The sequence below is a fragment of the Nycticebus coucang genome, chromosome 1 (genome assembly GCF_027406575.1).
Source record: "Nycticebus coucang isolate mNycCou1 chromosome 1, mNycCou1.pri, whole genome shotgun sequence".
Lineage (NCBI taxonomy): Eukaryota > Metazoa > Chordata > Mammalia > Primates > Lorisidae > Nycticebus > Nycticebus coucang.
Genome location: NC_069780.1, coordinates 60,980,134 through 61,005,578, shown reverse-complemented (window position 1 = coordinate 61,005,578; position 25,445 = coordinate 60,980,134). Strand labels below are relative to the sequence as shown.

Sequence of the window (25,445 nt, the reverse complement as noted above, 5' to 3'; positions counted from 1 at the left end):
ATAGATGTTTCAAAAGATGAAGATGTGGTGAACTGTAAGTCCCCATTTCTGGAATGAATAACTTATTTCTGCAATTCCTGGTAGTGCTTCTCATAAATAGCCTTTGGTTTTATTCCCCATCTTACAGTAGCTCAAAAGAGTCAGTCCATTTTCCAAGTTCATATAGGGTTTGTTGAGGCATGTGTTGAGAAACTGTATCACAGTTCAACTTCTCCCTCCACTAATTTTTGCTTCCTTCTTTTCTCTTCCAGAAGCATTTTTTTCCAAAAGCACTCTGTAATAATTGTTCTCCGTTAATTTAAGAGTCTGATTTCTAGGAATCCTGTACAGTGATGAAATATTTGAGGAATAAGTGAATAGTTTACATGTATTTGAGGCCATAGTTTACACTGTAGATTAAATATGGAACCAAATCATTATGACTTATCTTATTAAAAGGTGGATTTTAATTTTATTCTCCTTGCGTGTGGGCTGTACTTCATAATTTGTTTGATGAACAAAATGTTAAAGAAGGTGCTTGCTTCGACAGCATATTTGCTAAAATTGGAATGATACAGAGAAGATTAGGATGGTACCTGTGCAAGGATAATAGGCAAATTTGTGAAGAGTTTTTATTTAAAAAAAAAAAAATGTGAAAGAAGAAACCTTCCAGGCTAGGTTGTAGGAAGCTTTTACGTTTTGACTTAATGCTTTTTAAGAATATTTTTTAAAGTTTATTTATAAAGTCTATCATTTCAAATCTTCTTGAGGGCTACCCTGAGAGGTACCCTAAACAGGAAATGACCTGTTTAGGCACATAGGTGTGTCAGGTACCAGTCCCAACAATGCTATGGGTTCCCTCCCACTGCCTTGGTGGAAATGAGAGGATGAAGATAAATGAAAATACAAGAGACAAAAAGAGAGCTTGAGGCGGAGCAAGATGGCAGCCGAGTAACAGCTTCCTTGCATCTGGGCACTGTGAGTCTGGGGAGATAGGTCTCCAGGCATCTCTGGCTGCTGGGCTCTGCCTATCATCACACCTGAGAGGATACAGGGAGTCAGCGAGAGACTTCTGGACCCCAAGAAGAGGACTAAAACAGTGGAAAACCTGCAAGTGGTCGTGTGTGTTCAATCCATCTAAACCCACCCGCAACTGTAAGTTCAGTAGCAGCGAGACTGCAAACCAGAAAGGCCTTACCTGTGAACTGTTTTGGTGTCTTTGGACTTGGCACTCAGCTGAACTGCCTTGGGGAGACCCTGAGCAGGAGTGTGGAGAACTTTGGCCTTTGTCTAGGGCCCCAGTCTGAGCCACTGAGCCAGACGGAGCTAATAGTGTTTGGCTCTGGGTCACAGGTAGACATTGTGAGCGATCTGCCCTGGCAAGCTCCGCCCTCAGGGTCGCAGAGCTGGAATTGGGTGGGAGCTGGTAACCCAGCGACCAAGTAGCCTAAGGGCGGGGTCTGAGCCGCCTTGCAGCCCTAACCCTCCGGGGCAGAGGGAGACCAGTTTTGACACACAGGGTAAGTGTATAGCCACTTCAGCAGTGATTCCAGCGACAAGCACTTCCCTGAGAAAGCTTCTGCTCAGTAAGTGAACAAGTTCAAAGTGCCTTTTAAGTGGGCTGAAGAGAGATTTAGGGTGTCTACCTGCTGAGGATTGAGAAACTAGCAGCCTCCAGTCATATCAGAACTGTGATTAACATCTCATACCCCAGAAGACCATGTGTTGCCCAGACAATATTCAATAACATATACATACTGCTTTGTTTTTGGTTGTGGTTTTTTTTTTTTTTTGGTTTGGTTGTTTTTTTTTTGTTTATTTTGATGTTGTGGATTGTTGTTTTGTTTTTTAAGTTCAACCTTTTCCATACAGATCCTTTCTCTTTCTCAATTTTTCTAGTTTAATTATAATTTCCCATTGCTGCCTATTTCAATAATTAGAACTTCATTTTTGTTAGTGTTTCTACCGCTATTATTTGGTTTTTCCAGCCAATTTTACCCCGTAAGGTTTTCTGTTTGCTTGTTTTGGTTTGATTTACAGCATTTTTGTCTTTCCTCTGTACTTGGTGGAGGTGGGGTACTGTGTCTAATCAGGTTAGCAAAGAGCTACTGACCTCAAGGGAACCACCCAACTGGGCACCCCCAGAAGGTGGTTTGTTTTTTAAGGTTGTATCAAAGTACCCTACTGTACACCTATATTGCTCTGTCTCCCTCTTTCTGTGACTCTCTTCTTTTTGTCAATATTCCTTTTACCCACGCCCTCTCCTTTCTCTATTTTTCTTTTTTTTTCCTTATCACTCGGTCCTCTTTTCTTTCAACCCTTTTTTGCTCTTAAACCTTCTCACCCTTCTGGTCCTGTAACCCTTAGTCCACAGGCACGAAAACTTAAAGAGCAAGAGGAAGTGAAAGGAAAATTAGGGCAAGGAAACAGATAAAAGAAATCACCCATGAGGAAGAATCAGCAGAAAACACCAGGCAACATGAAGAACCAGTCAAGAACAACCCCGCCAAGGGACCATGAAGTAGCTACTGCAGAGGATTCCACCTATACAGAAATGTTAGGAATGACAGAAAGGGAATTTAGAATACACGTTGAAAACAATGAAAGAAATGATGGAAACAATGAAGGAAACTGCTAATAAAGTGGAAAATAACCAAAAGGAAATCCAAAAACAGAATCAAATCAGAGATGAAAGATATGAAGAACATAAAAAGGATATAGCAGAGCTGAAGGAAATGAAACAGTCAATCAGGGAACTTAAAGATGCAATGGAAAGTATCAGCAACAGGTTAGACCATGCAGAAGAAAGAATTTCAGAGGTAGAAGACAAAGTTTTTGATATAACTCAGATAGTAAAAGAGGCAGAAAAGAAGAGAGAGAAAGCAGAACGTTCACTGTCAGAATTATGGGACTTTATGAAGCGTTCCAACATACGAGTTACAGGAATCCCAGAAGGGGAAGAAGAATGCCCCAGAGGAATGGAAGCCATACTAGAGAATATTATAAAAGAAAATTTCCCAAATATCACCAAAGATTCTGACACACTGCTTTCAGAGGGCTATCGGACCCCAGGTCGCCTCAACTCTAACCAAGCTTCTCTAAGACACATTGTGATGAACCTGTCCAAAGTCAAGACAAAAGAAAAGATTCTGCAAGCTGCCAGGAGTAAGTGCCAGTTGACCTACAGGGGCAAATCCATCAGAGTGACCGCAGACTTCTCTAATGAAACTTTCCAAGCAAGAAGACAATGGTCATCTACCTTTAATCTCCTTAAACAAAACAATTTCCAGCCCAGAATTCTGTACCATGCTAAGCTAAGCTTCAAAATTGACGGAGAAATCAAATCATTTACTGATATACAAACATTGAGGAAATTCTCCATAACAAGACCAGCTCTACAGGAAATACTTCAACTGTTCTGCATACTGACCACCACAATGCATCAGCAGCAAAGTAAGAACTCAGAAATTAAAGGACAGAACCAAACCTCCACACTGATGCAAAAGATAAAACTAAGCAATGGACTCTCACAAAATAAGACGTGTAGAATACTACTACACTTATCAATTATCTCAATAAATGTTAATGGCTTGAATTCCCCACTGACGAGACATAGATTGTTTGACTGGATTAAAAAACACAAGCAATCCATTTGCTGTCTGCAAGAAACACACCTGGCTTCAAAAGACAAATTAAAGCTCCAAGTCAAGGGTTGGAAGACAATTTTTCAGGCAAATGGAATTCAGAAGAAAAGAGGAGTTGCAATATTATTTTCAGATACATGTGGATTTAAAGCAACTAAAGTCAAAAAAGACAAAGATGGTCACTTTATATTGGTCAAGAGAAAAATACAACAGGAAGACATTTCAATTCTAAATATCTATGCACCCAATTTAAGGCAGATTCTTGAAACAGACCTTACTCAGTCTGAGCAATATGATATCTGATAATACCATAATAACAGGGGACCTTAACACTCCTCTTACACAGCTGGACAGATCCTCTAAACAGAAATTAAACAAGGATATAAGAGACTTAAATGAGACCCTAGAACAACTGTGCTTGATAGACGCATATAGAACACTCCATCCCAAAGATAAAGAATATACATTCTTCTCATCACCCCATGGAACATTCTACAAAATTGATCATATCCTGGGACACAAAACAAATATCAACAGAATCAAAAGAATTGAAATTTTACCTTGTATCTTCTCAGACCATATGGCACTAAAGGTGGAACTCAACTCTAACAAAAATGCTCAAACCCACCCAAAGGCATGGAAATTAAACAATCTTCTGTTGAATAACAGATGGGTGCAGGAAGAAATAAAACAGGAAATCATTAACTTCCTTGAGCATAACAACAATGAAGACACAAGCTACCAAAACCTCTGGGATACTGCAAAAGCAGTTTGGAGAGGAAAATTCATTGCTTTAGATACCTACATTTGAAAAACAGAAAGAGAGCGCATCAACAATCTCACAAGCCATCTTATGGATTTGGAAAAAGAAGAACAATGTAAGCCTAAACTCAGTAGAAGAAAAGAAATATCCAAAATCAAATCAGAGATCAATGAAATTGAAAACAAAAGAATCATTCAGAAAATGAATGAAACAAGGAGTTGGTTTTTTGAAAAAATAAATAAAATAGATAAACCATTGGCCAGACTAACGAGGAATAGAAAAGTCAAATCTCTAGTAACCTCAATCAGAAATGATAATGGGGAAATAACAACTGATCCCACAGAGATACAAGAGATCATCTCTGAATACTACCAGAAACTCTATGTCCAGAAATTTGACAATGTGAAGGAAATGGATCAAAATTTGGAATCACACCCTCTCCCTAGACTCAGCCAGGAAGAAATAGAGCTCCTGAAAAGACCAATTTCAAGCACTGAGATCAAAGAAACAATAAAAAATCTTCCAACCAAAAAATGCCCTGGTCCAGATGGCTTCACTCCAGAATTCTATCAAACCTTCAAGGAAGAGCTTATTCCTGTACTGCAGAATTTATTCCAAAAAATTGAGGAAGAAGGAATCTTCCCCAACATATTCTATGAAGCAAACATCACCCTGATACCAAAAACAGGAAAAGACAAAAACAAAAAGGAGAATTTCAGACCAATCTCACCCATGAACATAGACACAAAAATTCTCAACAAAATCCTAGCCAATAGATTACAGCTTATCATCAAAAAAGTCATTCATCATGATCAAGTAGGCTTCATCCCAGGGATGCAAGGTTGGTTTAACATATGCAAGTCTATAAACGTTATCCACCATATTAACAGAGGCAAAAATAAAGATCACATGATCCTCTCAATAGATGCAGAAAAAGCATTTGACAAAATCCAGCATCCTTTTCTAATTAGAACACTGAAGAGTATAGGCATAGATGGCACATTTCTAAAACTGACTGAAGCTATCTATGACAAACCCACAGCCAATATTTTACTGAATGGAGTAAAACTGAAAACTTTTCCTCTTAGAACTGGAACCAGACAAGGTTGTCCTCTGTCACCTTTACTATTCAAGGTAGTGCTGGAAGTTCTAGCCAATACAATTAGGCAAGATAAGGAAATAAAGTGAATCCAAATGGGAGCAGAAGAGGTCAAACTCTCCCTCTTTGTTTACGAAATGATCTTATACTTAGAGAATCCCAAAGACTCAACCACAAGACTCCTAGAAGTCATCAAAAAATACAGTAATGTTTCAGGATATAAAATCAATGTCCACAAGTCAGTAGCCTTTGTGTACACCAATAACAGTCAAGATGAAAAGCTAATTAAGAACACAACTCCCTTCACCATAGTCTCAAAGAAAATGAAATACCTAGGAATATACCTAACGAAGGAGGTGAAGGACCTCTATAAAGAAAACTATGAAATCCTCAGAAAAGAAATAGCAGAGGATATTAACAAATGGAAGAACATACCATGTTCATGGATGGGAAGAATCAACATTGTTAAAATGTCTATACTTCCCAAAGCAATCTACCTATTCAATGCCATTCCTATCAAAATACCAACATCATACTTTCAAGATTTGGAAAAAATGATTCTGCGTTTTGTATGGAACTGGAAAAAACCCCGTATAGCTAAGGCAGTTCTCCGTAACAAAAATAAAGCTGGGGGCATCAGCATACGAGATTTTAGTCTGTACTACAAAGCCATAGTGCTCAAGACAGCATGGTACTGGCACAAAAACAGAGACATAGACACTTGGAATCGAATTGAAAACCAAGAAATGAAACTAACATCTTACAACCACCTAATCTTTGTTAAACCAAACAAGAACATACCTTGGGGGAAAGACTCCCTATTCAATAAATGGTGTTGGGAGAACTGGATGTCTACATGTAAAAGACTGAAACTGGACCCACACCTTTCCCCACTCACAAAAATTGATTCAAGATGGATAAAGGACTTAAATTTAAGGCATGAAACAATAAAAATCCTCCAAGAAAGCATAGGAAAAACACTGGAAGATATTGGCCTGGGGAAAGACTTCATGAAGAAGACTGCCATGGCAATTGCAACAACAACAAAAATAAACAAATGGGACTTCATTAAACTGAAAAGCTTCTGTACAACTAAGGAGACAATAACCAAAGCAAAGAGATAACCTACACAATGGGAAAGGATATTTGCATATTTTCAATCAGACCAAAGCTTGATAACTAGGATCTATAGAGAACTCAAATTAATCCACATGAAAAAAGCCAACAATCCCTTATATCAATGGGCAAGAGACATGAATAGAACTTTCTCTAAAGACGACAGATGAATGGCTAACAAACACATGAAAAAATGTTCATCATCTCTATATATTAGAGAAATGCAAATCAAAACAACCCTGAGATATCATCTAACCCCAGTGAGAATGGCCCACATCACAAATTCTCAAAACTGCAGATGCTGGCGTGGATGTGGAGAGAAATGCACACTTTTACACTGCTGGTGGGACTGCAAACTAGTACAACCTTTCTGGAAGGAAGTATGGAGAAACCTCAAAGCACTCAAGCTAGACCTCCCATTTGATCCTGCCATCCCATTACTGGGCATCTACCCAGAAGGAAAGAAATCCTTTTATCATAAGGACACTTGTACTAGACTGTTTATTACAGCTCAATTTACAATCGCCAAAATGTGGAAACAGCCTAAATGCCCACCAACCCAGGAATGGATTAACAAGCTGTGGTATATGTATACCATGGAATACTATTCAGCCATTAAAAAAAATGGAGACTTTACATCCTTCGTATTAACCTGGATGGACGTGGAAGACATTATTGTTAGTAAAGCATCACAAGAATGGAGAAGCATGAATCCTATGTACTCAATTTTGATATGAGGACAATTAATGACAATTATGGTTATGGGAGGGCAAACAGAAAGAGGGAAGGAGGGAGGTGGGTGGGGCCTTGGTGTGTGTCACACTTTATGGGGGCAAGACATGATTGCAAGAGGGACTTTACCTAACAATTGCAATCAGTGTAACCTGGCTTATTGTACCCTCAATGAATCCCCAACAATAAAAAATAAATAAATAAAAAAGAGACAAAAAGAAAGTTTAAGATAGAGCTGGGCCAGGAGTCTGTATGCTCTTCTTTGTGAGTTTCCACACAGCATGTAGCATCTTGTTCCAGGCCAGCTTCATTTTTATTTCATACATTTCATTATTTTTAATCGTAAATCTCATGAGGGAAGGGCAAACAATGACAGTAAGGTTCTTGCAATACTAGCATTATCCTAATTAAACTATTTTTTAATTATGCTAATTAGATGGATTTACTTTTTACTTTTATTGCTCTAAGGTATTTATGATCTTTAAGGCAAACAGAACGTGGAATAGCGAAAAACAGTCCAAGAGCAGAACATCAGAGAAGACCTCAATTAGGCCATGCACACAAATCACAGGAGTGACAATTAATACTCAAGAAGTTTTTTGCTCAGGCAAACATACATTTCTGGTCATATTGAGATGACAGAAGAAAAGAGATATTTTATCTCCAGAGCAAATCTTGCTGTCTTTAATAAAGTTTAAACATTCTACATAGTCTATCTTTACAAAAACACTTCCTCGCTCAGGGAGAATAACCCCCCCTTTCTGGGCAAGTCTCACCTGTTTAGAGACCTCCTTAGGTGGGGGGGGGTTGTTATACTGGGGAAGGCTGAAGTTTTAGCAGGATGTTTGTGGAGTTTTAAAGTCTCCAGGCCTCTGGCAGTGGGTTTTGCACCCGATTCAGGGTTTTCCACATCCACTTCTCTCCTGTTTCTGTTTTCCATGGCCATCCTCTGCAAGCACTTTCTTAATTTAATTCCTAACTGACTTATAACTAATACTTGTATATTGGTTTTAGGCTTATTAAATCATTGTTACTAGCAATGCAAGCACATCAAGATATGACTCTCCCCTTAAGAATGCCCACGTGCATCTACATAGGTCAATGATCCAACTGATCTAGGCCTTATAATCATCTCTAAAACCACACTTTGTATATGAGGAAAACTTTCTTAGAACTGCCAAGTGAGACCATCAGCCATCTAGCCTCCATTGTGTGATTTTTCTTGATGCCATGAAACAAAGGCATTATCAGGCAGAGCCCTGGCCACATTCCTAACTCTCACATCCAAAATTGTGACATGGAATGAAATTTTTGTTTTAAAGCACCAAATTTTAAGATAGGTGGGCATCCATTTATGAATCAGAATAGCTTAGGACAATAACGAGCCTGTTCCTCTTCGTGTGTGTGTGTATGTGTATAAAATGTGATACTATGTGTAGTATTTCTCAATCTAAAAATCAATACAAATACCTCATGTCCATTTTTAAGACTATAATAAAACTTTGCCTGATAAATATAAAATACAAAATTTGACAAAAATAAGATAGAGAAAACAGGCATGATTTTATATATATTGAGTCTCACTCTGTAGCTTAGGCTAGAGTGCAGTGGTATCATCATAGCTCATCATAGCCTTAAACTCTTGGGCTTAAGAGATTCTTCTGCCTCCTCAGCCTCCTGAGTAGCTGGGACTAGAGTTATGTGACACCATGCTCAGCTAATTTTTCTTACTTTTTTTGTAGCTATGGGGTCTTCCTATGTTGACTAGGATGATCTAAAACTCTTCAAGCAATCTTCCCACCTTAGCCTCTTAGGGTGCTAAAATAACTGGCATAAGCCCCTGCACTCATCTTACAGATTATCTTATAATATTATAAACAATTGTGGAATTGTTAGAGAATGTCTGCTAATTTGGGACAAAGAAGATAATGCTTATATGAAAATGGAGAGCATTTGAAGATCTTTGAGCAAAGATAGTATGTGATCAAGAATAGTAATCAGATGATGCTGATTAGTATAAATTTGTGTAGAAAGAAACACATGTAGATAAGTGATTAAGACTTGGCTTACAGTAAGCCAAGAAATTGATTGCTCGTATCTCAATCAATGGAAATAAAGAATTAGAAGCTTTTAGCATAAATTGTTTGGTATAGCTTCAATCGGTCATAGTGATGGAATGAAAGTGATGAGAGAGAAGAGGTTGTTGATGGTGAGTCACTCAATAAAAGGTGATGCCATTATTAGATTTTGAGAAGCAAAGGGGAAGAAAAAGCTCTTGGAATTGTGCTATGCTAAACTTTATCTTGTCTCTAAAGCATTATCAATTATTTTTGCCTTAATATGTTTCCTAATATGAAGTTATCTGTGTTAACAGTAACTTGAAATATAAATTATACTATATAAATAGTTTGAGATTATTAATATAATTCAAAACTTGTGAAATTTCTCTTAAAAAACGTGTTCCTACTTTAACTTCAGGTCTTCATAATTATTTTAAATATTTTGAATTTTTTAAATGAATATGTATGCCTTTTCTGAGTAAATTTTGCTTGTATTTATCATGTGCAGACTATCTGCTGCTCAGGAGTAAAACCACATGTGAAAATCTATTCATTAAATCCTGTAAGGAAACTGTAGCTTCTCCATTACTAATGAGAGATTTAACAAAAATCACTGACAAATTATATCTCTCCTTTCATTTCTTTGTATTTATATGGTATCCTATTGATTCAAAGCTCACAATATTTACTGCACATCTGTTTTACATTTGCAAATATACAGAATACTGCTTCATTTAATGTTTTGTTCCTTACATCCCTTATGCCTGATGCAATTACAGAATTTAGGAAGTGGATAGAAACCTAGTTGAATGGGTAAGAAAAAAAAAACAAGTGTACCCACAGCTGTATAATACTTAAACTTTATAATACATACAAATAGACTCCTTAAGCTCCTGCAGGATGCCTGAACACCTGGTAGATGAGATGGAAATGCAAAGTAGCTTAAATATTTTAATTCACTTTGCTCAGAGAGTCGGAATATGCAACTATGTAGTCATAAACGGAATATATGGCTTGCATAAGATATTTTCTCTTAAGATGTTCTTCAGTAAATGGTCCCAAAGCAGTTTTAAATACCTATCAACCTAAATTTGGAGGAGCTTATGAAGAAATATCTAGTGACTGCAATCAATACCTCCTGTGGACTGACAGAAAACTTACTTTACTCTTCTGTTAGAATTAAAAGATCAAGGGCAATATGTATAAGAGAGACTCTGCAGAAAATATGTACAAATATTAGTTGAGGGACTGGTTAGAAGTTCTGGGGACCAGTACTATGTCAGTTGACTTTTCAGTGAGAAGATAGTGGTAAATAAATATAAAATTAATTTTTCTTTTTCCTTTCTCTGCATGAAATATTCTAAGAGCAGATATTGGTGCTATCCTATAACCTCAAAGGTTGCTGTTTGCTACATTCATGCTGCTAACTAGTCTTCAATGTTTTGTATTCTTCTACTATATACTCCTACAAAATTCTTCCATATATGAAAATGAAACCAGGTAGCAAACAAAAAAACAGTGCTAATTGCCATTGCCAACCACATCAACTTAGGAGTTGAGGTCCAAATATTCCCCTAACCAAATGGTAACCATTACCACCAATACTCTAGTTGTTAACAATATTACTGCCCCATGTCCTAATCCAGAAGTGTATAATTACTTTTCTTTTTTTCTAAATTCTGAAATGTTATGCATGAACAAAACAAATCAGAAAAGATTGAGCCTCTCCTACAACATCATTAATATATTTTTATTCTCTAGATGTTATCAACATATATGTTATTATATATTATTTATATTCATAATGCATGTACAGGATACATTAGTATTCATTGTTATATAATGTATTCATTATTCAACACAAAATAGACACGTTAGAAAGGAACATAAACATTTTTTACATAGCTCATAGATTATCATGCACAAGTCTCTTTTGAGGTCACTGGCTTTATCCACCATAGGAATAATCAATGAACACATGAGAAATTTATGATATACTCCCTGGTAACTAGAAAAATGGGAAAAACCAAAGTTAAGATCTTCTAATTACAGTCTACAGTGAAAGGATTTTCTTGCTATCTCAGATTGCATTCTCCAATAATATATTCATAAAAATGATTTCGTTTTTATTTTGGTCTATCTGGTGGCTTATCTTTATGAATATTATCTTCATGTGGAAATAGCTTAATCTCTATGCATGTTATCTTCATGTGGAAATGCATTTGGAAGTTTACAAACTAGAATTATTTACACATATTTGGAACATGGTGTTTTTTAGTCTGATATTTGTCTGTTAAAAATAAAAGCATGTTGGGTGACACCTGTGGCTCAAAGGAGTAGGGTGTTGGTCACATATGCTGGAGGTGGCGGGTTCAAACCCAGCCCCGGTCAAAAACTGCAAAATAAATAAACAAATAAATAAAAAATAAAAGCATGTCTCTTACCTATCATTATTGTACAATCTTTATCTCTAAGTTTTTTCAGAAAAATAAGCAATTCTATTGTGTGACAATTTTTAATATTACCTTTTATTACTAAATATTACCACTTTAGTTAAAATTATGCTCAAATATATACAACCTTTTCTACTTTCTCAAAGAGTTTTAAATAATGAATAATATTGATTCAATTACAAGTTTAAAGATTGTTGATAGAGGATTAAATGATGTACTCTTGCCATTTTAACAAGTCCTTGAACAATAGGTTTGCATAAGGTTTCTAGAGCCTCTAGCTACTCTGTCCCTGTAATAGGAATTTAAGAAATATATTAAGAATGAATAAATAATTTAATGAGTGTCAAGTGAAAGAATCATTTATTTAATTTCTTTTGGTGGACCTGAATCCAGTTTGAAGGCAAAATGAATGACATACATTTCAATTTTTTTTAAAGTCTGAGGAGAATTTTAGGTGGTCTTGTTTTATCTGGAGTAGAAGCACAACCCCATGGAAGAAAAATTAAAAGAAAAGAAAAATAAAGCAGGGGAAGGAGAAACTCAAGTATAAAGTGTTACATTAGTGGGTTTCTAATTTTCTGACAAGTGAAAACGTGGGTTCAATGACACAGACTATACTCAGAAAGGCCACGTGGAACCAGAACATTTTAGAAAAGTTACAGAGAATAAAGATGAGTGAGGATGTTTTTTCCCCTGGCTCTTCCCCATCTCTTATCTTTGAAATTTGTCCCAGGGGACATTTGAACCCATTGCCACTTTCAAATGACATTTATAGGTCTTTCTGAACAGATTTGGGGGAGGTTAGACTTAGGTCTAGAGCTATCCCCCCCCCCCACTGTGACAGTCCCAGTAGATGCCAGGACCGAGCTCTGCCCACACCTCTGTGGCAGTGTTTAGTGATGAAGCAACATGGGTGGCAGCTAGCACTTTCCAACCATGAGACAAGACACAGGGGTAAGCCATCAAGGCAGCATCACCACCCAGGTGTCAGGAACTGTAACTGACCAGATACATTTTAGGGAGATACATAAATTAGTTCTAGAATACTCTGCCTTTTTAGATCTTAGATCTGTTCCTTATATTTCTGATTCATTTCTGTCCTTACCATCCTTGATTCTTTGAGTGATTTTCTAGAAATTGAAACAATATCATAAATATCATTTATGAGCAAACAGTATGTGATAAATACATTAGTAATGCTTGGGGCAGAGTCATTTAAGACCTGTGGAACATGCAGCAATCAACTGAGGTAATAATAAAATCAAAAGCAGTGAAAGAGAAAAAGACAGGACACACAGAATAGAATTTTCAAAAGTGGCACCCAAGAAACTACTGCTAGCTTGTGGGGCTTCTGCAAGTGGCCCTGAGTATTTGTTCCACCCAACTTTTATTGAAGGCTATTTTCTCATTTTAGTCAAAAGGGTAAGCTGAGGAAGGGAACAAAAACATCAGCAGTTTCTCTGAGTAAGCATGTTAGTTCTTATTCTAGTTATAATCATTTAACTTTGAGGGTCTGGGCGGCCTTGAGAAATTCAGAACCTGAGCCCTGTGTGGGGGCAGCCTCCTGTGTGGTCATGCACCCAGATTCCTTGGGGGAGGTTAGACCCTTCTAGTTTCTCTGTGGAGCAGATGTGGTGGTGTCAGTTCTCCTCTAAAGAATTGGTGAAAAGGGGGTACTTCCCCCTTGTCTCCATCCAGAAGCATTTTCCTCCATGGTTAGGGTACAAGCCCTGCTGCACATATCTCAGGGTGCAAGCTATTCCCTTGATCTCTACCCTGGCCATGATACAAATCCCGACAATGGGTATTTGCTTTGACTGTTGACAGGGCAGGGGTCAGCCTGGTTATTGTTCCTTCCCAGGCCTAGCATGCAGCTTTTGCCATGGCCATTGTTCTTCATAGTGTTTACAGACCCAGCAGGGGGTGGACGGGGTTGCAAGTTGTATCCCTTACAGGCTAGGGATAAAAGCAGAAACTGCTCAGACGAGTAATTTAACTGTTAGTTTAAAAGTGAGCTAGATAAATTGTTTTTATTCTGCCTTGCTCAGCTTATTTCTCTGTTTTTAACCCTTTTCTGGGAGTGTTTTCCCTTGTCAAGAATGGGATCTTGTATCCCCATTCTCCCTGCAAGTAGAACTTCTAAAATGTTAATTAAGTTCCTACCACAAGTCCCCATCAGGCAGCTAGTTATTATGCTATAGTAAAGATGATATGACTGAGACATAAAATTTTAAGTAATATCTTCAAGGTTAATAGTTACAATTTGTGACACCAAAATTTATACTTAGAACTTCTGAATAAAAGGCCAGATCATATTTTTAATTCTATATCAAGATAATAAGAATTTGTCTTTGGTGTTAGGCTTTTGAGCACTTTTCAAGATAATTAAGAGTTTATCTTTCTTTGGTTTTAGGATTTGAACAATTTTAAGTAAGAAATAAATTGCTTAGTCTCGTCATTCTCAAATTGTACATCATATTTAGCCTCAGTTATAATTTTACCAACTAATACAGTAGGATTATCAACAAAGGCTCATGAAAGTATAGCATTTATTTATAAGTAAGGGTCGAGAGGCATTGTAGACGTGGTAATTTTTCGTGCTCCAGTCAACAAGAGAAGCAGCTATAGTTAGGAGTTAAGAGTACCTAATCAGTTTTTGGTGTTTATATTCCATACTATCATTAATATGTTTTATTTGAAAAGTAATGAGATATATTTCACTTTGATTCTCTAAGTGTAATTATAGTATTATGTGATAATATGAAAGTCACACTAGGTTGTCTTCATAAAATATAGTGAGAAAGGTTTATTTTCCAAATGTTTTATTTGACAATGTGTCTTAATGCTCATTAAAACAACAAAAACAATCACCAAGACAATCATTCTATCTATAAATCTGTATGTGTTTATGTTTGTATGGGAATATTTCAATCAGAGAGAAACCAAAGAATAAAAACATTTATAAAACGGGCCTTTTGAGTGATAGAGCAGATGTACACTTGCCCCTACACTGAGACAAACATCTGAATGTAATAGAGGCTTCCCTATTGAGGAGTCCTAAGGATTTTCATGGAGCAAATACTGACAGAGATAATAACTAAATAACACTAAAAACCACACCTTCTGTGATTAGCTATATAACTGCTTAAAATAGCAAAAAGTGTCCAACATTATAAATTTTAGTCTAGAGACTGCTTAAATTTTATGCATTTATTTTGTTAAATGGCACAAACATTTCTATTATGTGCTCTGGGAAGTTACTGAAGACAATGTGCATTTCTGACATAATGATTATTAGAGTTATTTAATATGATAAAAAGTAAAATGATTGCAATAAGAATTGTGGCAGGAAATAATTAGCTCCTTGATTCATGGTCTTCAATAGAAAGATAATACTTAAAAACAGTAACAAAAAAGAGCTATGAGCAAATATAATAAATTACTTAAAAGTTTATCTCTGCATCAATGTGTCTGCATCAATAATCACAAAAAATTCATACATACATTACTTTATTTAGGTACAGTACTGAGACACTCTTGGTAGTTGAAAATAATTCACATTTTGTTTTCTGTTTTTAACTCAAAATGAATTAACAGTATAGAATACTAGAAATCTAAGCACATTTTTAGATTCCTTTAAAAAGCACACTTTTTTATTAATGAATAAATAAAATTTTGATTACCTAATACAACTAAAATAATACTGCCTTCTTCTGAAAATCCTTGGGAATCAAAGATGTTTTTAAGAAATGAAAGTGCTCATTGTGAATTGACCAGTGGCTCTAGTCTCTCACTGAAGCATCGCCACTGTCAGTAGAGATGAAAATCGCAAACAATTGAAATGATTGGCAGAGCCCCTTTCTTGGCACATACGTCAGAAATCTGGCCAATGGCATTCTAGGAACCTTAAGGATGTACATATCTCTGTGTCTCTATGTCATGCAAAGCCAGAGTAAATTCTAATTTGATCAGAGTTATGGCTTTAGGTATTTAGTATTAATTCAAAAAAGTTAAATTTCTATGTGCTATGTTATACTGAGGAAAATAATTCTATACTTCAAGTGCAGGAATATAGTTAAAAAAAATGTGAGAGATATTGAGTGCTTAATTATAATTGCTGATTATCCTATAATTAAACTTAAATTGTTAAACACCTGTTTCGATACACACTATACAAAACTATTATGGGCTTTTTGAATTTTAATGGAGAATATAATAAATGAGACCAAATATACATTGCCTCTGATGTCTAAAAATGTTTTTATTTGCTATGGAATAGTTGATGGAAGAGTAAGTTAGGAGAAGCCTCAGTCATCATGTAACATTCAAAAAATAAAATTAAGGGATTGTCAGATTGTTACTTAAAATTCATTTTCTCAAAAATGAGGACCTAGAATGCTAAATACTGTAAATATTTAAATTCAATATATCCAACAAGTATATAAAGTATTTGGAATTTTATAGCAAAAACAAAGTAAAGAAATGGAAAATAAATTATATTTTTATATATAATGTTTAGAAGTTCTTGATATTTAAGTTCTAGAATAGATTAACCAGAAGTTTGAACATAATAAAATGATTATGTTTTATTTTCACTCATAAGTTTGAACATAATAAAATTATTATGTTTTATTTTCACTCATATAATTGTCATTTATATATCTATTCAATTAACATTGAGTTCTAACAGGTATGGTTTACATTGTTTGATTCCCTAACATGGAACTTGTTTAGTATGCTGTGCTTATGATTAAATATTTTGTTTTTCAAATCTTTGAAACCCTTAAGACAATGAGAATATTATAGAAAAGCATACTCTTTTGAAATATGGTTTAAGAGAAAATACCAGTTGAGTTTTCAAAGATGAAATGATAAGAGTATAATATTTATAGTTCTCTTTATTCTAATGTACCTGGAAATTCCTGATAATCTAAGTCCAAAAACATAAAGGGTTTGTGTACTATCATTACAATTGAAATGTTATCAACCCCAATCACAACTCCAATTGTGATTGGAGTTGATAAGAGTCTTGGATGTTAAGGAAGAAAAAGGAGATGGTATAGTCCTATTAAAATTTTAGTTCTTCTACTTGCTATCTAACAAAATAAATGTTAGTCTTGGATAAAGATTACATGGAGGATAAAGTTCCAGTAATTGAAAATTTACCAGTTAGAAATTTGTACTAGTCTGGCCAGAAAATTTAAGCACTCAATAATCTCTTCTTCACATGGCTGCAAAACATAAATAAATCAAAAGAGCTATTCAATCCAACAGCTTCAATGAAGGGTAAACTGATAAATTTGCATAAAGATGCTATTTTATGTCACCATGGCATTAATTGTATCCTGAATATGGACTGAGGGAAGTGATTAGGAGCTCTCTTAACTCACAGAATACTTTCTGAAAATTTAGGCAAATTGAATGAATTTGTTCTTCAAGTATCCTTATAACATATGGCTCTTTTTCATTTGGAGCTAGATGACTATAACAAGGCATGTGTCCTATGAAACAGGGTAAAGAGTAGATTTTGTTTACCTTTTAGAAGACAAATGCAGAAGCTCCACTTCTTAGAATTGATGAAATCCAGATTATCATACACAGATTCCTTAAAGAGTCTCTAAATTACACAGTGTTCTAATAGACAAGTCAAGGTCATTATTATCATCATCAATTTTATCCATGTTATTTACTTTCTAACATAAGTAAACACACATAGGACAAGAAAAAGTAGGGAAATATATGAATACACAGAGTGGACAGAATGCTGGAGAAGAGTATTTGTTTAAAAAAGGTAGAATTTGGCATAATTGGAAAAGATACAGGGATGTTAAAACCCATGTTATCCCTTCCTATTGGTCAAACCAGAGTGAATATTGGCGGATAGAAGCCTTACTTTCTCATGGTAAATTGGGGACAGCAGATAAGAGGATGAGACAGTTTTAGACTCATTCGTGATTTTAATTACATAACTGTCTTGGATAAAATTAACAAGCTGTGGTGTATGTATACCATGGAATACTATTCAGCTATTAAAAAAATTGGAGACTTTACATCCTTCGTATTAACCTGAATGGAAGTGGAAGACATTATTCTTAGTAAAGCATCACAAGAATGGAGAAGCATGAATCCTATGTACTCAATTTTGATATGAGGACAATTAATGACAATTAAGGTTATGGGGGGGAGGAAAAGCAGAAAGAGGGACGGAGCGAGGGTGGCGGGGCCTTGGTGTGTGTCACACTTTATGGGGGCAAGACATGATTGCAAGAGGGACTTTACCTAACAATTTCAATCAGTGTAACCTGGCTTATTGTACCCTCAATGAATCCCCAACAATAAAAAATAAAAAATAAATAAAAATAAATAAAAAATTTAGTGCTATGGAATGTATGCGTTCCCTCAAAATTGAAATTGAAGCCTATAACTTCAATGACAGTAGTCAGAGGTGGAGCCGTTGAGAGGTAATTAGGTCTTAAGGGTGCAGCCCTCACAAATGTGATTATTGTTCTTTTAAGAAGAGACATTAAGAGAGATGATGTTTGCCATATGAGCACACAGCAGGAAGAACATCTATGAAGGGAAACAGAAAAGCAGTCCTCACCAGACCTTAGAGCTGCTGGTGCTGCAAACTTGCTTTTGAACTTATTAGCCTCCCTAAATAGGAGAAATGCGTTTATGCTGTTCATGCCACTTGGTCTATACTATAGCTTGAGCTGAAAAACACAGGTTCTTAAAATCACACTGGTATGATTTTGGATGACTTGCAAACTTGGCAAACTTTCAAACTTACTTAACCTTGAATATCAATTTTCTCATCTGCTACTTAACTAATAATAACTACAGCAGCCATTGTCATAAAAAATGTATGTGACATATGGTGCGCATTCACATTCATTTAAAAAATATTAGAAGAAGGAATATCATGCATCAGGAACTCATCAATTTGTAAAGGAATAAAATGGTATAAAAAAACTACATATATGTGTGTTCCATCCATGTAATAGGTGATGATAAAATATTGGTGACATATTCTTTATGTTGACTTTCAATAACTAGCTATTTTTCTGAATTTTAGAACTTCTTTTGGGAATACTAGTTATAATAATAGAGTGATGTAATTCTAACCAGAGTGCATGAACTCTTTACCTTTATATGCATTGAATAAATCCCTGAACTTTTAATCTCTAAAGATAGACGATATTTAATATAAAATAAAAAGTATATTTGGTGCATTGCATGTTTATCTTCACCAGCCAAGAGTCCCCTTATTTTTATTCTAAATTAGATAAGGAAGGAAATAAAGACATTTCACCTCAAACACATAAACTTTTTCCTAGGGATGAAAGTGAAGGCTAAGTGTGAGAGAGAGTTTCATTTGACGTGTTTATTTTCTAATAATGACCAAGTAAACGTGTTATATTTTTTATAGCATATGGGTCACTATGGAAGTTTGAGACATACTGTGCTATGGTCCATTATTTCATTTCCAAGAAACAGAGTTGACAGCATCCTTTCTGATTCACCTGAACAAGTTTCCACTTGTTCAGCTTATCAGTGTTGCTGGGAGGACTTTGTTTCTATTAATGTGGATTTTATGTTTCTTGATTTTTTTGTATCTTAGCATTTTTGTAATGACCCACAAACAAAGTGACAAACAGTTGGAGTATTAATTAATATTGGTATAAATGATTCTTTTAATCCCAATATATTATCCTAAGCATCTACGTCTCCCTGGATTTGAACTTGTCAGCTTAGTCTGCTGGGATGAGAACAGAGCTGCAGTCTGGGCTGCTTCTCCCCGAGATGCTGCAGAAGAGCATTGTCCATGTTGTCTTTGATCAGAGTAGTCAGCACTGTGAAAGCTCCAGGGGCCATTGGCCCCTAGAAGCAAGACATGTAAGGTGACAGGATAGATAGGTGAGGACCCAGCAAGTGGACAGCTTTTGCAGGAGGGGTAGCAGGAGAAATTATATAAGCTGTTAACAACACAGGTGAAGTTCTGAAAGTACCGTCCGTGACTTCACTAATGTAGTAAAACAACTGTTTTTTTGGCTGACATCAATGACTTCAATACTGTCAATTAAATCTGCAAACAGCATTTCAAGAGTATTTTTCATGCTGGAGCTGTATACTAGGTTGCTGCCTTGCCCAAAGCAGGAAAAATTGAAATTGAATCAATTGCTGTCCAAAGCCTTCTTATAGCAGCATGTCTATAACTAGGCCTCATGTTTAGTCTATAATTTTTAACATCTTAATTTTTATGATTGATGTAAAATCTTCATTAACATTTTAATTATTACCATTGGTGAAAATGTAAGGTCGACTAAAATATCTGTAGTTATTATGGAAATACTATATAACCAGGGTAGTGAACATGAAAATTAGACAATAAATCCAGTTGCTGATGTAAAGTTCACTTATATACAACCATATTACTGAATATGGGAAGGGGATACTCATTACATAGTTACTCCAATCAATAAAGAAAAAGGAAATAACAGGTAAGAAAGATGAGTTATTGTTCTTGAGAAATAATCAAAAAAACATCTAATTCAAAGTAATTTAATGATGTGAAATATTCTCATTTCAGATTTGTGATTCTGCTTACATTTAAGTAAAAATTAAAGTATTTCATGGCTTGGCGTCTGTGGCTCAAGCAGCTAAGGCGCCGGCCACGTACACCTGAGCTGGCGGGTTCAAATCCAGCCTGGGCCTGCCAAACAACAATGACGGCTGCAACCAAAAAATAGGCAGGCGTTGTGGCAGCCGCCTATAGTCCCAGCTACTTGGGAGGCGGAGGCAGGAGAATCACTTGAGCCCAGGAGTTGAAGGTTGCTGTGAGCTGTGATGCCACAGCACTCTGCCCAGGGTGACAGCGTGAGGCTCTGTCTCAAAAAACAAAACAACAAAAAAAAAACTCTGACGTACTTTAATTTTTTTTTTTTTTTTTTGAGACAGAATCTCACTTTGTCACCCTTGGTAGAGTGCTATGGCATCACAGCTCACAGCAACCTCCAGCTCTTGGCTAGGGCGATTCTCTTGCCTCAGCCTCCAGAGTACCTAGGACTACAGGTGCCCGCCACAAGGCCCGGCCATTTTTATTGCAGTTGCCACTGCAGTTTAGCTGGTTGGGACTGGTTATACCCCATCACTCTTGGTATATGGGGCCAGCACTGTACCCACTGAGCCACAGACCCCACACAGTATTTCAGTTGTAATGGTAGAATTCAAGGAGAAGAAAGTGGACTGTAATTTTATATAAACAATATTTTCCTAATGGAAATAAAATAGACCTGCAGGAAAAAAGGAACAACAAAAAATCTGCTTAATTACAGCATACCTATCTGAATAAATAGGTCATTCAAAATGTCACAAATATTTGTGCTTCTATAGTTAAAACACTTTAATTTCTCAGTTTGACACATCTAGTATGTCCAACTCCAAATAAATACTATCAGAAAGACAATAATAAAGTATATTAAATATAGCTAATGATTATAATCATATTAACAAAAGATACTATATTATCAATTTGATGTTCTGAATATAAAGTAAAGTGAAGGAATCCGAACATATGAAAAACACATTAAAAATGTAATTCCTGGGGCGGCGCCTGTGGCTCAGTCGGTAAGGCGCCGGCCCCATACACCGAGGGTGGCGGGTTCAAACCCGGCCCCGGCCAAACTGCAACCAAAAAATAGCCGGGCGTTGTGGCGGGCGCCTGTAGTCCCAGCTACTCGGGAGGCTGAGGCAAGAGAATTGCTTAAGTCCAGGAGTTGGAGGTTGCTGTGAGCTGTGTGAGGCCACGGCACTCTACCGAGGGCAATAAAGTGAAACTCTGTCTCTACAAAAAAAAAAAAAAAAAAAATGTATTTCCTTATATTGCCTCTGCACGTCTGAATTTTGGTGTAAGTAAATTTGTGTTTTCTCAGAATTGATTAATTCTTGGACAGTTAAATAGGAAAAATACAAATTTTACACAAACTGTTGTGCATATCAATTTTATTAAATAATAGGAGTAAAATTTTTTTTATATTCAAAATCCCCACTTTTATTTTTTTCTGCGTACTTGGTCCAAAACTGAGGGTGTTACAAATGTGAGAATTATGCCAAAGAAGTTGCTTTATTATTGTCACAATTACTTGGATGCAATTTTTCGCTGGTAGGTATACGCATATGTATACAGATAGTCCAATCACTACTACCCACTTACTGGCTTCCAATATCTTCTTTCCTTCTTTTTTTTTAGAGACAGAGTCTTACTTTATCACCCTCGGTAGAGTGCCGTGGTGTCACACAGCTCAAGGCAACCTCCAACTCCTGGGCTTAGGCAATTCTCTTGCTTCAGCCTCCCAAGTAGCTGGGACTACAGGCACCCAGCACAACACCCGGCTATTTTTTGTTGCAGTTTGGCGGGGCCGGTCTGAACCTGCCAGCCTCCTTATATGGGGCCTGCACCTCACCCACTGAACCACAGGTGGCACCCCCCCCTTTTTTTTTTTTTTGAGGCAGAGCCTCACTGTGTTGCCCTTGGTAGAGTGCTATGATATCACAGCTCACAGCAACCTCAAACTCTTGGGCTTAAGAAATTCTCTTTCCTCAGCCTCCCAAGTAGCTGGCACTACAGGCACCTGCCATAACACCCAGCTATTTTTGTTGCTGTTGTTGTTGTTGCAGTTGTCATTGTTGTTTAGCAGGCCCGAGCTGGGTTCAAACCCATCAGCCCCAGTACATGTGGCCCACACCCTAACCACTGAGCAATGGGTGCAGAGCCCAACATTTTCTTGAATTTATCCGAATTCTCATTTGATGCACATCATTCCAAAGTTGATTTTTAGGTGGCCAGATAGTAAATCCAAGCGTTGACCACAGTTTTTGATAAATTATATTTTCTTCCTACTTCAGTATTTTTTTCTTCTCTCTTCACTGCAACCTCCATATCCTTGGCTGCTAAAGTTTACTTCTTCAATAGGCTTTGTATTGCTTTTTGTCTTCTGTAAATAAAATATGAACCCCATGAGGACAAAGAGTTATGTCTGTTCTATTTATTTTTGTATCCTCAGCATTTAGAACATTTTGCGATACCTAATACATGCCCAAGAAATATCTTTGACGTAATGAATGAATGAAAGTAGTGAATGGTTTGGCTTCAGGACAATGTTATTTTGGGAAGGAAATATGTGATAGCATGTTGTCTCATGCATACTTCTGTTCTTGTTACAACTGCTTTTTATTTTGTTTTTTAGGTAGCCTTCTATGTTTGTTTTATATTATTTAAAAGAATTTTCCCAGAGATTAGTAAGAAAATATATATAAAATGAAATATTGTCATGTGGTTTTGTAGTTTTTTTTTTTGTTTTTTTTTTTTTTTTTGTAGAGACAGAGTCTCACTTTATGGCCCTTGGTAGAGTGCCATGGCCTCACACAGCTCACAGCAACCTCCAACTCCTGGGCTTAAGCGATTCTCTTGCCTCAGCCTCCCGAGTAGCTGGGACTACAGGAGCCCGCCACAACGCCCGGCTGTTTTTTGGTTGTAGTTCAGCCGGGGCCAGGTTTGAACCCGCCACCCTCAGTATAGGGGGACGGTGCCTTACCGACTGAGCCACAGGTGCCGTCCTGGTTTTGAAGTTTCTTAAACTACATGTATTCACCATGGAGTGAATGGCATATAAACTGAATGCGTGATTAGATAGCAATGTACACCAACTGTAGGGTGACACTCATTATGCCCTGACCTGTACGGAGCATTTGCCCAATGTCAGAACAAACTGGAAGATTTAATGACTACATTTTCTCAATAGTGTCATCATTATCTCTTGTCATACTTAAAACAGGGACAATTTTTTTACATAGTTAATTTCTAAATACTTTCAAAAGCAAAACAAAACAAGTCAAAGGCATCTTCTTACTATTAGAGTGAAGTTTAAAAGGATAAATGTTGGTATGCCTATATCTATTTTTAGTTAGATATACAAGCTAGATATACACCTTTTCTTGACAGTGTAAATTCTTCCAATTGATTTGGCTTCACAATCTACAGAGGTCGGCTGTCATATTTTGTGAGAATCCTGGGGATTTGAACTAAATTTAATATGTCTTATGATTATTGACTTGATAAAACAAGATGAATATGGTTACACATTTCACTTATTTTTGTTATTTACTTAAATTATTGATTTTATCAAATATTAGTCTTTTCATGGCCCTAAAAATGAAACAAAATTCATATTTTAGTATAAACAGCACATTTTCTTGTTGCTATTAGATGTCCACAATTTTTCTTTTTCTTCTCCCCATATGCTATATAATAGCTAAGTATACTTTGATGGACCACAAATCAAAAAATAGACTTAAAAGCGTCACTTGGATTTGCTTAGCATATTAGAATATATATCAACTCTTAAGTTTGAAAAAGGTAGCAAAATAATTGGTAAGAATGAAAATATAATTTAAAAAACTCATCCTTAATGAAACTTAGGAACAAGAAAGTTCAAGATGTAATTTTACTATTGTAGTTTAGCTGCAATTACATTTTAGACAGGGTTAAATCCTGCAAAATTCTAGTTCAAATTGGGGGCAGTATATTATTTCAAAGTTTGTTGCCTGTAGTTACTTCTAGACTTCTACAGACCAAAGATCAGCTTGACATAAGGTTATAGTTGACTAAGCATAACAATGAGCTTGAGTATAAGTGAAATGCCTTATGGTTACAAGCAAGAATGACCCACCTTTTCTGACATTTACTGCCTTCTATGGTTTTGCAAGCCTTTCTTCTCTGCTGGGTTTCTTTGCAGCAGATTCAGAGTAAAATTTCCCAAGTGATTATTTCTTTTTTGAACTGATACTATAAAAGAGCAACTATTTTTTTTTTAAGTGCTGTGAGATTTTAACACACAGGCAATGCTGAAAACGTAAATGTCTCTGCAGAAGTCATCTTCTCGTGCCCTTTATTGGTATATACCAGCATCCCAGGAAATGTAAATAATAGAAGGGCAGTAAAGACTTTAGACCTTCTCAAAGTAAAAATGCACCCTGCTAGCGACTTGTTTTCTATGTTATTGAAGAATAAGGCTAAGTGGAGAAAAGGCATGCAGAGACACAGGCAGTCTTAGAATTTAACATAGAATAAAACAGAATAGTCAGACAAGATAATAAAATATTAACTGACATACTAGAACTTACCATTTATTTCTTAAATGACAGCTACTTCTTTTTGATAATTTTTATTTTAATGGCAGATGACTAAATGGAATTTCTTCTTAACATCAAGAGGTTACTATACACATAGATGTACTTTCATAGATATTCCAATGTCCATAATATGAATTATAAATATCTTGCATAAAATTAATTTTGTGTGTGGTATATGATTGGAAATGATAAGAAATATTGGGTTTAAATTGACTTTTATATCATTTTTCGTATTATTTATTTTGTATAAATTTTAAGGGGGAAACCTGTATCATTATTGATCTAAATTTAAATACATTAATAGAGTCAAAACATTTAGATAAGTAATGATACAGGGTTCCCCAGTTCAGAGCTGCACAGGGACCCCCTCACCCTCCCATTTTCTAGGCCTGAGCAAAAAGGACTTTC

General features: G+C 36.1%; 1 non-coding gene across 1 annotated transcript; it reads left to right on the top strand.

Moving 5' to 3' along the window:
• Positions 1-513: 513 nt before the first annotated feature.
• On the top strand, positions 514-620 carry LOC128592592 (U6 spliceosomal RNA). The gene has a single exon (XR_008381941.1). It is a non-coding gene; the product is annotated as a U6 spliceosomal RNA (small nuclear RNA).
• Positions 621-25,445: the final 24,825 nt, after the last annotated feature.